Raw genomic sequence first — 13,054 nt, 5'->3', positions numbered from 1 at the left:
ATGCGCAGACGCCGTTTAACGCGATAAATAAACGATTAGGCAAAGAATAATTTTTCACCCAAAAATCGAAAAAACAGTAACCCTATAGCCCTTGAAAATATCATTTTTGCGACGAAAATAATGTGCCTCGAGGGCGCTGGTTCTTGGCATGCACCACTCCCAGAGCATGCGCAGACGCACTTTAACGCGATAAATAAACGATTAGGCAAAGAATAATTTTTCACCCAAAAATCGAAAAAACAGTAAGCCTATAGCCCAGGAAAATATAATTTTTGCGGCGAAAAATAAAGTGCCTCGAGGGCGCTGGTTCTCGGCATGAATCAGTCTCAAAGCATGCGCAGACGCCGTTTAACGCGATAAATAAACGATTAGGCAAAGAATAATTTTTCCCCTAAAATCGAAAAAACAGTAAGCCTATAGCCCATGAAAATATAATTTTTGCGGCGAAAAATAAATTGCCTCGAGGGCGTTGGTTCTCGGCATGAGTCAGTCCCAAAGGATGCGCAGGCCCGTTTAACGCGATAAATAAACGATTAGCAAAGAATAATTTTTCCCCAAAAATCGAAAAAACAGTAAGCCTATAGCCCATGAAAATATCATTTTTGCGCCGAAAAATAAAGTGCCTCGAGGGCGTTGGTTCTCGGCATGAATCATTCTCAAAGCATGCGCAGACGCCGTTTAACGCGATAAATAAACGATTAGGCAACGAATATATTTTTCCCCAAAAATCGAAAAAACAGTACGCCTATAGCCCAAGAAAATATCATTTTTGCGGCGAAAAATAAAGTGCCTCGAGGGCGTACGTTCTCGGCATGAATCAGTCCCAAAGCATGCGCAGACGCCGTTTAACGCGGTAAATAAACGATTAGGCAAAGAATAATTTTTCCCCAAAAATCGAAAAAACAGTAAGCCTATAGCCCATGAAAATATAGTTTTTGCGACGAAAAATAAAGTGCCTCGAGGGCGCTGGTTCTCGGCATGTACCTGTCCCAAAGCATGCGCAGAAGCCGTTTAACGCGATAAATAAACGATTAGGCAAAGAATAATTTTTCCCCAAAAATCGAAAAAACAGTAAGCCTCTAGCCCATGAAAATATTATTTTTCCGACGAAAAATAAAGTGCCTCGAGGGCATTGGTTCTCTGCATGCACCAGTCCCAGAGCATGCGCAGACGCCGTTTAACGCGATAAATAAACGATTAGGCAATGAATAATTTTTCCCCAAAATTCGAAAAAACAGTAAATGAAAATATCATTTTTGCGGGGAAAAATAAAGTGCCTCGAGGGCGTTGGTTCTCGGCATGAATCAGTCCCAAAGCATGCGCAGACGCCGTTTAACGCGATAAATAAACGATTGGGCAAAAATAATTTTTCCCCCAAAATCGAAAAAACAGTAAGCCTAGCCCATGAAAATATCATTTTTGCGGCGAAAAATAAAGTGCCTCGAGGGCGTTGGTTCTCGGCATGAATCAGTCCCAAAGCATGCGCAGACGCCGTTTAACGCGATAAATAAACGATTAGGCAAAGAATAATTTTTCCCCCAAAATCGAAAAAACAGTAAGCCTATAGCCCATGAAAATATCATTTTTGCGGCGGAAAATAAAGTGCCTCGAGGGCGTTGGTTCTCGGCATGAATCAGTCCCAAAGTATGCGCAGACGCCGTTTAACGCGATAAATAAACGATTAGGCAAAAATAATTTTTCCCCCAAAATCGAAAAAACAGTAAGCCTATAGCCCATGAAAATATCATTTTTGCGGCGAAAAATAAAGTGCCTCGAGGGCGTTGGTTCTCGGCATGAATCAGTCTCAAAGCGTGCGCAGACGCCGTTTAACGCGATAAATAAACGATTAGGCAAAGAATAATTTTTCCCCCAAAATCGAAAAAACAGTAAGCCTATAGCCCATGAAAATATTATTTTTCCGACGAAAAATAATGTGCCTGGAGGGCGCTGGTTCTCGGCATGTACCAGTCCCAAAGCATGCGACCACGCCGTTTAACGCGATAAATCAACGATTAGGCAAAGAATAATTTTTCCCCCAAAATCGAAAAAACAGTAAGCCTAGCCCATGAAAATATCATTTTTGCGGCGAAAAATAAAGTGCCTCGAGGGCGTTGGTTCTCGGCATGAATCAGTCCCAAAGCATGCGCAGACGCCGTTTAACGCGATAAATAAACGATTAGGCAAAGAATAATTTTTCCCCCAAAATCGAAAAAACAGTAAGCCTATAGCCCATGAAAATATCATTTTTGCGGCGGAAAATAAAGTGCCTCGAGGGCGTTGGTTCTCGGCATGAATCAGTCCCAAAGTATGCGCAGACGCCGTTTAACGCGATAAATAAACGATTAGGCAAAAATAATTTTTCCCCCAAAATCGAAAAAACAGTAAGCCTATAGCCCATGAAAATATCATTTTTGCGGCGAAAAATAAAGTGCCTCGAGGGCGTTGGTTCTCGGCATGAATCAGTCTCAAAGCGTGCGCAGACGCCGTTTAACGCGATAAATAAACGATTAGGCAAAGAATAATTTTTCCCCCAAAATCGAAAAAACATAAGCCTATAGCCCATGAAAATATTATTTTTCCGGCGAAAAATAAAGTGCCTCGAGGGCGTTGGTTCTCGGCTTGAATCAGTCTCAAAGCATGCGCAGACGCCTTTTAACGGGATAAATAAACGATTAGACAAAAATAATTTTTCCCCCAAAATCGAAAAAACAGTAAGCCTATAGCCCATGAAAATATTATTTTTCCGACGAAAAATAAAGTGCCTCGAGGGCGTTGGTTCTCTGCATGCACCAGCCCCAGAGCATACGCAGGCGCAGTTTAACGCGATAAATAAACTATTAGGCAAAGAATAATTTTTCACCCAAAAATCGAAGAAACAGTAAGCCTATAGCCCGTGAAAATATTATTTTTCCGACGAAAAATAATGTGCCTGGAGGGCGCTGGTTCTCGGCATGTACCAGTCCCAAAGCATGCGCAGACGCCGTTTAACGCGATAAATAAATGATTAGGCAAAGAATAATTTTTCCCCCAAAATCGAAAAAACAGTAAGCCTATAGCCCATGAAAATATCATTTTTGCGCCGAAAAATAAAGTGCCTCGAGGGCGCTGGTTCTCGGCATGTACCAGTCCCAAAGCAGGCGCCGACGCCGTTTAACGCGATAAATAAACGATTAGGCAAAGAATAATTTTTTACCCAAAATCGAAAAAAAGTAAGCCTATAGCCCATGAAAATATCCGACGAAAAATAAAGTGCCACGAGGGCGTTGGTTCTCTGCATGCACCAGTCCCAGAGCGTGCGCAGACACAGTTTAACGCGATAAATAAACTATTAGGCAACGAATATATTTTTCCCCAAAAATCGAAAAAAGAGTAAGCCTACAGCCCATGAAAATATCATTTTTGCGGCGAAAAATAAAGTGCCTCGAGGGCGCTGGTTCTCGGCATGAATCAGTCCCAAAGCATGCGCAGAAGCCGTTTAATGCGATAACTAAACGATTAGGCAAAGAATAATTTTTCCCCCTAAATCGAAAAAACAGTAAGCCTATAGCCCATGAAAATATCATTTTTGCGGCGAAAAATAATGTGCCTCGAGGGCGCTGGTTCTCGGCATGTACCAGTCCCAAAGCATGCGCCGACGCCGTTTAACGCGATAAATAAACGATTAGGCAAAGAATAATTTTTCACCCAAAAATCGAAAAAACAGTAAGCCTATAGCCTATGAAAATAGTATTTTTCCGACGAAAAATAAAGTGCCTCGAGGGCGTTGGTTCTCTGCATGCACCAGTCCCAGAGCATGCGCAGACGCAGTTTAACGCGATAAATAAACTATTAGGCAACGAATATATTTTTCCCCAAAAATCGAAAAAACAGTAAGCCTATAGCCCATGAAAATATCATTTTTGCGGCGAAAAATAAAGTGCCTCGAGGGCGTTGGTTCTCGGCATGAATCAGTCTCAAAGCATGCGCAGACGCCATTTAACGGGATAAATAAACGATTAGACAAAAATAATTTTTCCCCCAAAATCGAAAAAACAGTAAGCCTATAGCCCATGAAAATATTATTTTTCCGACGAAAAATAAAGTGCCTCGAGGGCGTTGGTTCTCTGCATGCACCAGTCCCAGAGCATACGCAGACGCATTTTAACGCGATAAATAAACGATTAGGCAAAGAATAATTTTTCACCCAAAAATCGAAAAAACAGTAAGCCTATAGCCCATGAAAATATCATTCTTCCGACGAAAAATAATGTGCCTGGAGGGCGCTGGTTCTCGGCATGTACCAGTCCCAAAGCATGCGCAGACGCCGTTTAACGCGATAAATAAACGATTAGGCAAAGAATAATTTTTCCCCCAAAATCGAAAAAACAGTAAGCCTATAGCCCATGAAAATATCATTTTTGCGCCGAAAAATAAAGTGCCTCGAGGGCGCTGGTTCTCGGCATGTACCAGTCCCAAAGCATGCGCCGACGCCGTTTAACGCGATAAATAAACGATTAGGCAAAGAATAATTTTTTACCCAAAAATCGAAAAAACAGTAAGCCTATAGCCCATGAAAATATTATTTTTCCGACGAAAAATAAAGTGCCTCGGGGGCGTTGGTTCTCTGCATGCACCAGTCCCAGAGCATGCGCAGACACAGTTTAACGCGATAAATAAACTATTAGGCAACGAATATATTTTTCCCCAAAAATCGAAAAAACAGTAAGCCTATAGCCCATGAAAATATCATTTTTGCGGCGAAAAATAAAGTGCCTCGAGGGCGCTGGTTCTCGGCATGAATCAGTCCCAAAGCATGCGCAGAAACCGTTTAATGAGATAACTAAACGATTAGGCAAAGAATAATTTTTCCCCAAAAATCGAAAAAACAGTAAGCCTATAGCCCATGAAAATATCATTTTTGCGGCGAAAAATAAAGTGCCTCGAGGGCGTAGGTTCTCGGCATGTACCAGTCCCAAAGCATGCGCCGACGCCGTTTAACGCGATAAATAAACGATTAGGCAAAGAATAATTTTTCACCCAAAAATCGAAAAAGCAGTAAGCCTATAGCCCATGAAAATATTATTTTTCCGACGAAAAATAAAGTGCCTCGAGGGCGTTGGTTCTCTGCATGCACCAGTCCCAGAGCATGCGCAGACGCAGTTTAACGCGATAAATAAACAATTCGGCAACGAATATATTTTTCCCAAGAAATCGAAAAAACAGTAAGCTATAGCCCATGAAAATATCATTTTTGCGGCGAAAAATAAAGTGCCTCGAGGGTGCTGGTTCTCGGCATGAATCAGTCCCAAAGCATGCGCAGAAGCCGTTTAATGCGATAACGAAACGATTAGGCAAAGAATAATTTTTCCCCCGAAATCGAAAAAACAGTAAGCCTATAGCCCATGAAAATATCATTTTTGCGGCGAAAAATAATGGGCCTCGAGGGCTCTGGTTCTCGGCATGTACCAGTCCCAAAGCATGCGCCGACGCCGTTTAACGCGATAAATAAACGATTAGGCAAAGAATAATTTTTCACCGAAAAATCGAAAAAACAGTAAGCCTATAGCCCATGAAAATATTATTTTTCCGACGAAAAATAAAGTGCCTCGAGGGCGTTGGTTCTCTGCATGCACCAGTCCCAGAGCATGCGCAGACGCAGTTTAACGCGATAAATAAACTATTAGGCAACGAATATATTTTTCCCCAAAAATCGAAAAAACAGTAAGCCTATAGCCCATGAAAATATCATTTTTGCGGCGAAAAATAAAGTGCCTCGAGGGCGCTGGTTCTCGGCATGAATCAGTCCCAAAGCATGCGCAGAAGCCGTTTAATGCGATAACTAAACGATTAGGCAAAGAATAATTTTTCCCCCAAAATCGAAAAAACAGTAAGCCTATATAGCCCATGAAATTATTATTTTTCCGACGAAAAATAAAGTGCCTCGAGGGCGTTGGTTCTCTGCACGCACCAGTCCCAGAGCATGCGCAGACGACGTTTAACGCGATAAATAAACGATTAGGCAAAGAATAATTTTTCCCCAAAATTCGAAAAAACAGTAAACCTATAGCCCATGAAAATATCATTTTTGCGACGAAAAATAAAGTGCCTCGAGGGCGTTGGTTCTCGGCATGAATCAGTCTCAAAGCATGCGCAGACGCCGTTTAACGCGATAAATCAACGATTAGGCAAAAATAATTTTTCCCCCAACATCGAAAAAACAGTAAACCTATAGCCCATGAAAATATTATTTTTCCGACGAAAAATAAAGTGCCTCGAGGGCGTTGGTTCTCTGCATGCACCAATCCCAGAGCATGCGCAGACGCAGTTTAACGCGATAAATAAACGTTTAGGCAAAGAATAATTTTTCACCCAAAAATCGAAAAAACAGTAAGCCTGTAGCCCATGAAAATAATATTTTTCCGACGAAAAATAATGTGCCTGGAGGGCGCTGGTTCTCGGCATGTACCAGTCCCAAAGCATGCGCAGACGCCGTTTAACGCGATAAATAAACGATTAGGCAAAGAATAATTTTTCCCCCAAAATCGAAAAAACAGTAAGCCTATAGCCCATGAAAATATCATTTTTGCGCCGAAAAATAAAGGGCCTCGAGGGCGCTGGTTCTCGGCATGAATCAGTCCCAAAGCATGCGCAGAAGCCGTTTAATGCGATAACTAAACGATTAGGCAAAGAATAATTTTCCCCAAAAATGGAAAAAACAGTAATTCTATAGCCCATGAAAATATCATTTTTGCGGCGAAAAATAAAGTGCCTCGAGGGCGTAGGTTCTCGGCATGAATCAGTCCCAAAGCATGCGCAGACGCCGTTTAACGCGATAAATAAACGATTAGGCAAAGAATAATTTTTCCCCAAAAATCGAAAAAACAGTAAGCCTATAGCCCATGAAGATATCGTTTTTGCGACGAAAAATAAAGTGCCACGAGGGCGTAGGTTCTCGGCATGTACCAGTCCCAAAGCATGCGCAGAAGCCGTTTAACGCGATAAATAAACGATTAGGCAAAAATAATTTTTCCCCCAAAATCGAAAAAACAGTAAGCCCATGAAAATATCATTTTTGCGGCGAAAAATAAAGTGCCTCGAGGGCGTTGGTTCTCGGCATGAATCTGTCTCAAAGCGTGCGCAGACGCCGTTTAACGCGATAAATAAACGATTAGGCAAAGAATAATTTTTCCCCCAAAATCGAAAAAACATAAGCCTATAGCCCATGAAAATATTATTTTTCCGGCGAAAAATAAAGTGCCTCGAGGGCGCTGGTTCTCGGCCTGTACCAGTCCCAAAGCATGCGCCGACGCCGTTTAACGCGATAAATAAACGATTAGGCAAAGAATAATTTTTCCCCCAAAATCGAAAAAACATAAGCCTATAGCCCGTGAAAATATCATTTTTGCGGCGAAAAATAAAGTGCCTCGAGGGCGTTGGTTCTCGGCTTGAATCAGTCTCAAAGCATGCGCAGACGCCCTTTAACGGGATAAATAAACGATTAGACAAAAATAATTTTTCCCCCAAAATCGAAAAAACAGTAAGCCTATAGCCCATGAAAATATTATTTTTCCGACGAAAAATAAAGTGCCTCGAGGGCGTTGGTTCTCTGCATGCACCAGTCCCAGAGCATACGCAGGCGCAGTTTAACGCGATAAATAAACTATTAGGCAAAGAATAATTTTTCACCCAAAAATCGAAAAAACAGTAAGCCTATAGCCCATGAAAATATTATTTTTCCGACGAAAAATAATGTGCCTGGAGGGCGCTGGTTCTCGGCATGTACCAGTCCCAAAGCATGCGCAGACGCCGTTTAACGCGATAAATAAACGATTAGGCAAAGAATAATTTTTCCCCCAAAATCGAAAAAACAGTAAGCCTATAGCCCATGAAAATATCATTTTTGCGCCGAAAAATAAAGTGCCTCGAGGGCGCTGGTTCTCGGCATGTACCAGTCCCAAAGCATGCGCCGACGCCGTTTAACGCGATAAATAAACGATTAGGCAAAGAATAATTTTTTACCCAAAATCGAAAAAACAGTAAGCCTATAGCCCATGAAAATATCCGACGAAAAATAAAGTGCCACGAGGGCGTTGGTTCTCTGCATGCACCAGTCCCAGAGCGTGCGCAGACACAGTTTAACGCGATAAATAAACTATTAGGCAACGAATATATTTTTCCCCAAAAATCGAAAAAACAGTAAGCCTATAGCCCATGAAAATATCATTTTTGCGGCGAAAAATAAAGTGCCTCGAGGGCGCTGGTTCTCGGCATGAATCAGTCCCAAAGCATGCGCAGAAGCCGTTTAATGCGATAAGTAAACGGTTAGGCAAAGAATAATTTTTCCCCAAAAATCGAAAAAACAGTAAGCCTATAGCCCATGAAAATATCATTTTTGCGGCGAAAAAGAAAGTGCCTCGAGGGCGTTGGTTCTCGGCATGAATCAGTCTCAAAGCATGCGCAGACGCCATTTAACGGGATAAATAAACGATTAGACAAAAATAATTTTTCCCCCAAAATCGAAAAAACAGTAAGCCTATAGCCCATGAAAATATTATTTTTCCGACGAAAAATAAAGTGCCTCGAGGGCGTTGGTTCTCTGCATGCACCAGTCCCAGAGCATACGCAGACGCAGTTTAACGCGATAAATAAACGATTAGGCAAAGAATAATTTTTCCCCAAAAATCGAAAAAACAGTAAGCCTATAGCCCATGAAAATATCGTTTTTGCGGCGAAAAATAATGTGCCTCGAGGGCGCTGGTTCTCGGCATGTACCATTCCCAAAGCATGCGCCGACGCCATTTAACGCGATAAATAAACGATTAGGCAAAGAATAATTTTTCACCCAAAAATCGAAAAAACAGTAAGCCTATAGCCCATGAAAATATTATTTTTCCGACGAAAAATAATGTGCCTGGAGGGCGCTGGTTCTCGGCATGTACCAGTCCCAAAGCATGCGCAGACGCCGTTTAACGCGATAAATAAACGATTAGGCAAAGAATAATTTTTCCCCCAAAATCGAAAAAACAGTAAGCCTATAGCCCATGAAAATATCATTTTTGCGCCGAAAAATAAAGTGCCTCGAGGGCGCTGGTTCTCGGCATGTACCAGTCCCAAAGCATGCGCCGACGCCGTTTAACGCGATAAATAAACGATTAGGCAAAGAATAATTTTTTACCCAAAATCGAAAAAACAGTAAGCCTATAGCCCATGAAAATATCCGACGAAAAATAAAGTGCCTCGAGGGCGTTGGTTCTCTGCATGCACCAGTCCCAGAGCATACGCAGGCGCAGTTTAACGCGATAAATAAACTATTAGGCAAAGAATAATTTTTCACCCAAAAATCGAAAAAACAGTAAGCCTATAGCCCATGAAAATATTATTTTTCCGACGAAAAATAATGTGCCTGGAGGGCGCTGGTTCTCGGCATGTACCAGTCCCAAAGCATGCGCAGACGCCGTTTAACGCGATAAATAAACGATTAGGCAAAGAATAATTTTTCCCCCAAAATCGAAAAAACAGTAAGCCTATAGCCCATGAAAATATCATTTTTGCGCCGAAAAATAAAGTGCCTCGAGGGCGCTGGTTCTCGGCATGTACCAGTCCCAAAGCATGCGCCGACGCCGTTTAACGCGATAAATAAACGATTAGGCAAAGAATAATTTTTTACCCAAAATCGAAAAAACAGTAAGCCTATAGCCCATGAAAATATCCGACGAAAAATAAAGTGCCACGAGGGCGTTGGTTCTCTGCATGCACCAGTCCCAGAGCGTGCGCAGACACAGTTTAACGCGATAAATAAACTATTAGGCAACGAATATATTTTTCCCCAAAAATCGAAAAAACAGTAAGCCTATAGCCCATGAAAATATCATTTTTGCGGCGAAAAATAAAGTGCCTCGAGGGCGCTGGTTCTCGGCATGAATCAGTCCCAAAGCATGCGCAGAAGCCGTTTAATGCGATAAGTAAACGGTTAGGCAAAGAATAATTTTTCCCCAAAAATCGAAAAAACAGTAAGCCTATAGCCCATGAAAATATCATTTTTGCGGCGAAAAAGAAAGTGCCTCGAGGGCGTTGGTTCTCGGCATGAATCAGTCTCAAAGCATGCGCAGACGCCATTTAACGGGATAAATAAACGATTAGACAAAAATAATTTTTCCCCCAAAATCGAAAAAACAGTAAGCCTATAGCCCATGAAAATATTATTTTTCCGACGAAAAATAAAGTGCCTCGAGGGCGTTGGTTCTCTGCATGCACCAGTCCCAGAGCATACGCAGACGCAGTTTAACGCGATAAATAAACGATTAGGCAAAGAATAATTTTTCCCCAAAAATCGAAAAAACAGTAAGCCTATAGCCCATGAAAATATCGTTTTTGCGGCGAAAAATAATGTGCCTCGAGGGCGCTGGTTCTCGGCATGTACCATTCCCAAAGCATGCGCCGACGCCATTTAACGCGATAAATAAACGATTAGGCAAAGAATAATTTTTCACCCAAAAATCGAAAAAACAGTAAGCCTATAGCCCATGAAAATATTATTTTTCCGACGAAAAATAAAGTGCCTCGAGGGCGTTGGTTCTCTGCATGCACCAGTCCCAGAGCGTGCGCAGACGCAGTTTAACGCGATAAATAAACTATTAGGCAACGAATATATTTTTCCCCAAAAATCGAAAAAACATAAGCCTATAGCCCATGAAAATATCATTTTTGCGGCGAAAAATAAAGTGCCTCGAGGGCGTTGGTTCTCGGCTTGAATCAGTCTCAAAGCATGCGCAGACGCCCTTTAACGGGATAAATAAACGATTAGACAAAAATAATTTTTCCCCCAAAATCGAAAAAACAGTAAGCCTATAGCCCATGAAAATATTATTTTTCCGACGAAAAATAAAGTGCCTCGAGGGCGTTGGTTCTCTGCATGCACCAGTCCCAGAGCATACGCAGGCGCAGTTTAACGCGATAAATAAACTATTAGGCAAAGAATAATTTTTCACCCAAAAATCGAAAGAACAGTAAGCCTATAGCCCATGAAAATATTATTTTTCCGACGAAAAATAATGTGCCTGGAGGGCGCTGGTTCTCGGCATGTACCAGTCCCAAAGCATGCGCAGACGCCGTTTAACGCGATAAATAAACGATTAGGCAAAGAATAATTTTTCCCCCAAAATCGAAAAAACAGTAAGCCTATAGCCCATGAAAATATCATTTTTGCGCCGAAAAATAAAGTGCCTCGAGGGCGCTGGTTCTCGGCATGTACCAGTCCCAAAGCATGCGCCGACGCCGTTTAACGCGATAAATAAACGATTAGGCAAAGAATAATTTTTTACCCAAAATCGAAAAAACAGTAAGCCTATAGCCCATGAAAATATCCGACGAAAAATAAAGTGCCACGAGGGCGTTGGTTCTCTGCATGCACCAGTCCCAGAGCGTGCGCAGACACAGTTTAACGCGATAAATAAACTATTAGGCAACGAATATATTTTTCCCCAAAAATCGAAAAAACAGTAAGCCTATAGCCCATGAAAATATCATTTTTGCGGCGAAAAATAAAGTGCCTCGAGGGCGCTGGTTCTCGGCATGAATCAGTCCCAAAGCATGCGCAGAAGCCGTTTAATGCGATAACTAAACGATTAGGCAAAGAATAATGTTTCCCCAAAAATCGAAAAAACAGTAAGCCTATTATAGCCCATGAAAATATCATTTTTGCGGCGAAAAATAAAGTGCCTCGAGGGCGTAGGTTCTCGGCATGTACCAGTCCCAAAGCATGCGCCGACGCCCTTTAACGCGATAAATAAACGATTAGGCAAAGAATAATTTTTCCCCCAAAATCGAAAAAACAGTAAGCCTATAGCCCATGAAAATATTATTTTTGCGCCGAAAAATAAAGTGCCTCGAGGGCGCTGGTTCTCGGCATGTACCAGTCCCAAAGCATGCGCCGACGCCGTTTAACGCGATAAATAAACGATTAGGCAAAGAATAATTTTTTACCCAAAAATCGAAAAAACAGTAAGCCTATAGCCCATGAAAATATTATTTTTCCGACGAAAAATAAAGTGCCTCGAGGGCGTTGGTTCTCTGCGTGCACCAGTCCCAGAGCATGCGCAGACACAGTTTAACGCGATAAATAAACTATTAGGCAACGAATATATTTTTCCCCAAAAATCGAAAAAACAGTAAGCCTATAGCCCATGAAAATATCATTTTTGCGGCGAAAAATAAAGTGCCTCGAGGGCGCTGGTTCTCGGCATGAATCAGTCCCAAAGCATGCGCAGAAACCGTTTAATGAGATAACTAAACGATTAGGCAAAGAATAATTTTTCCCCAAAAATCGAAAAAACAGTAAGCCTATAGCCCATGAAAATATCATTTTTGCGGCGAAAAATAAAGTGCCTCGAGGGCATAGGTTCTCGGCATGTACCAGTCCCGAAGCATGCGCCGACGCCGTTTAACGCGATAAATAAACGATTAGGCAAAGAATAATTTTTCACCCAAAAATCGAAAAAACAGTAAGCCTATAGCCCATGAAAATATTATTTTTCCGACGAAAAATGAAGTGCCTCGAGGGCGTTGGTTCTCTGCATGCACCAGTCCCAGAGCATGCGCAGACGCAGTTTAACGCGATAAATAAACAATTCGGCAACGAATATATTTTTCCCCAAAAATCGAAAAAACAGTAAGCTATAGCCCATGAAAATATCATTTTTGCGGCGAAAAATAAAGTGCCTCGAGGGCGCTGGTTCTCGGCATGAATCAGTCCCAAAGCATGCGCAGAAGCCGTTTAATGCGATAACGAAACGATTAGGCAAAGAATAATTTTTCCCCCAAAATCGAAAAAACAGTAAGCCTATAGCCCATGAAAATATCATTTTTGCGGCGAAAAATAATGGGCCTCGAGGGCTCTGGTTCTCGGCATGTACCAGTCCCAAAGCATGCGCCGACGCCGTTTAACGCGATAAATAAACGATTAGGCAAAGAATAATTTTTCACCCAAAAATCGAAAAAACAGTAAGCCTATAGCCCATGAAAATATTATTTTTCCGACGAAAAATAAAGTGCCTCGAGGGCGTTGGTTCTCTGCATG

The sequence above is a fragment of the Dermacentor variabilis genome, chromosome 11 (assembly GCF_050947875.1).
Source record: "Dermacentor variabilis isolate Ectoservices chromosome 11, ASM5094787v1, whole genome shotgun sequence".
NCBI lineage: Eukaryota > Metazoa > Arthropoda > Arachnida > Ixodida > Ixodidae > Dermacentor > Dermacentor variabilis.
This window is presented reverse-complemented; position numbering follows the sequence as displayed.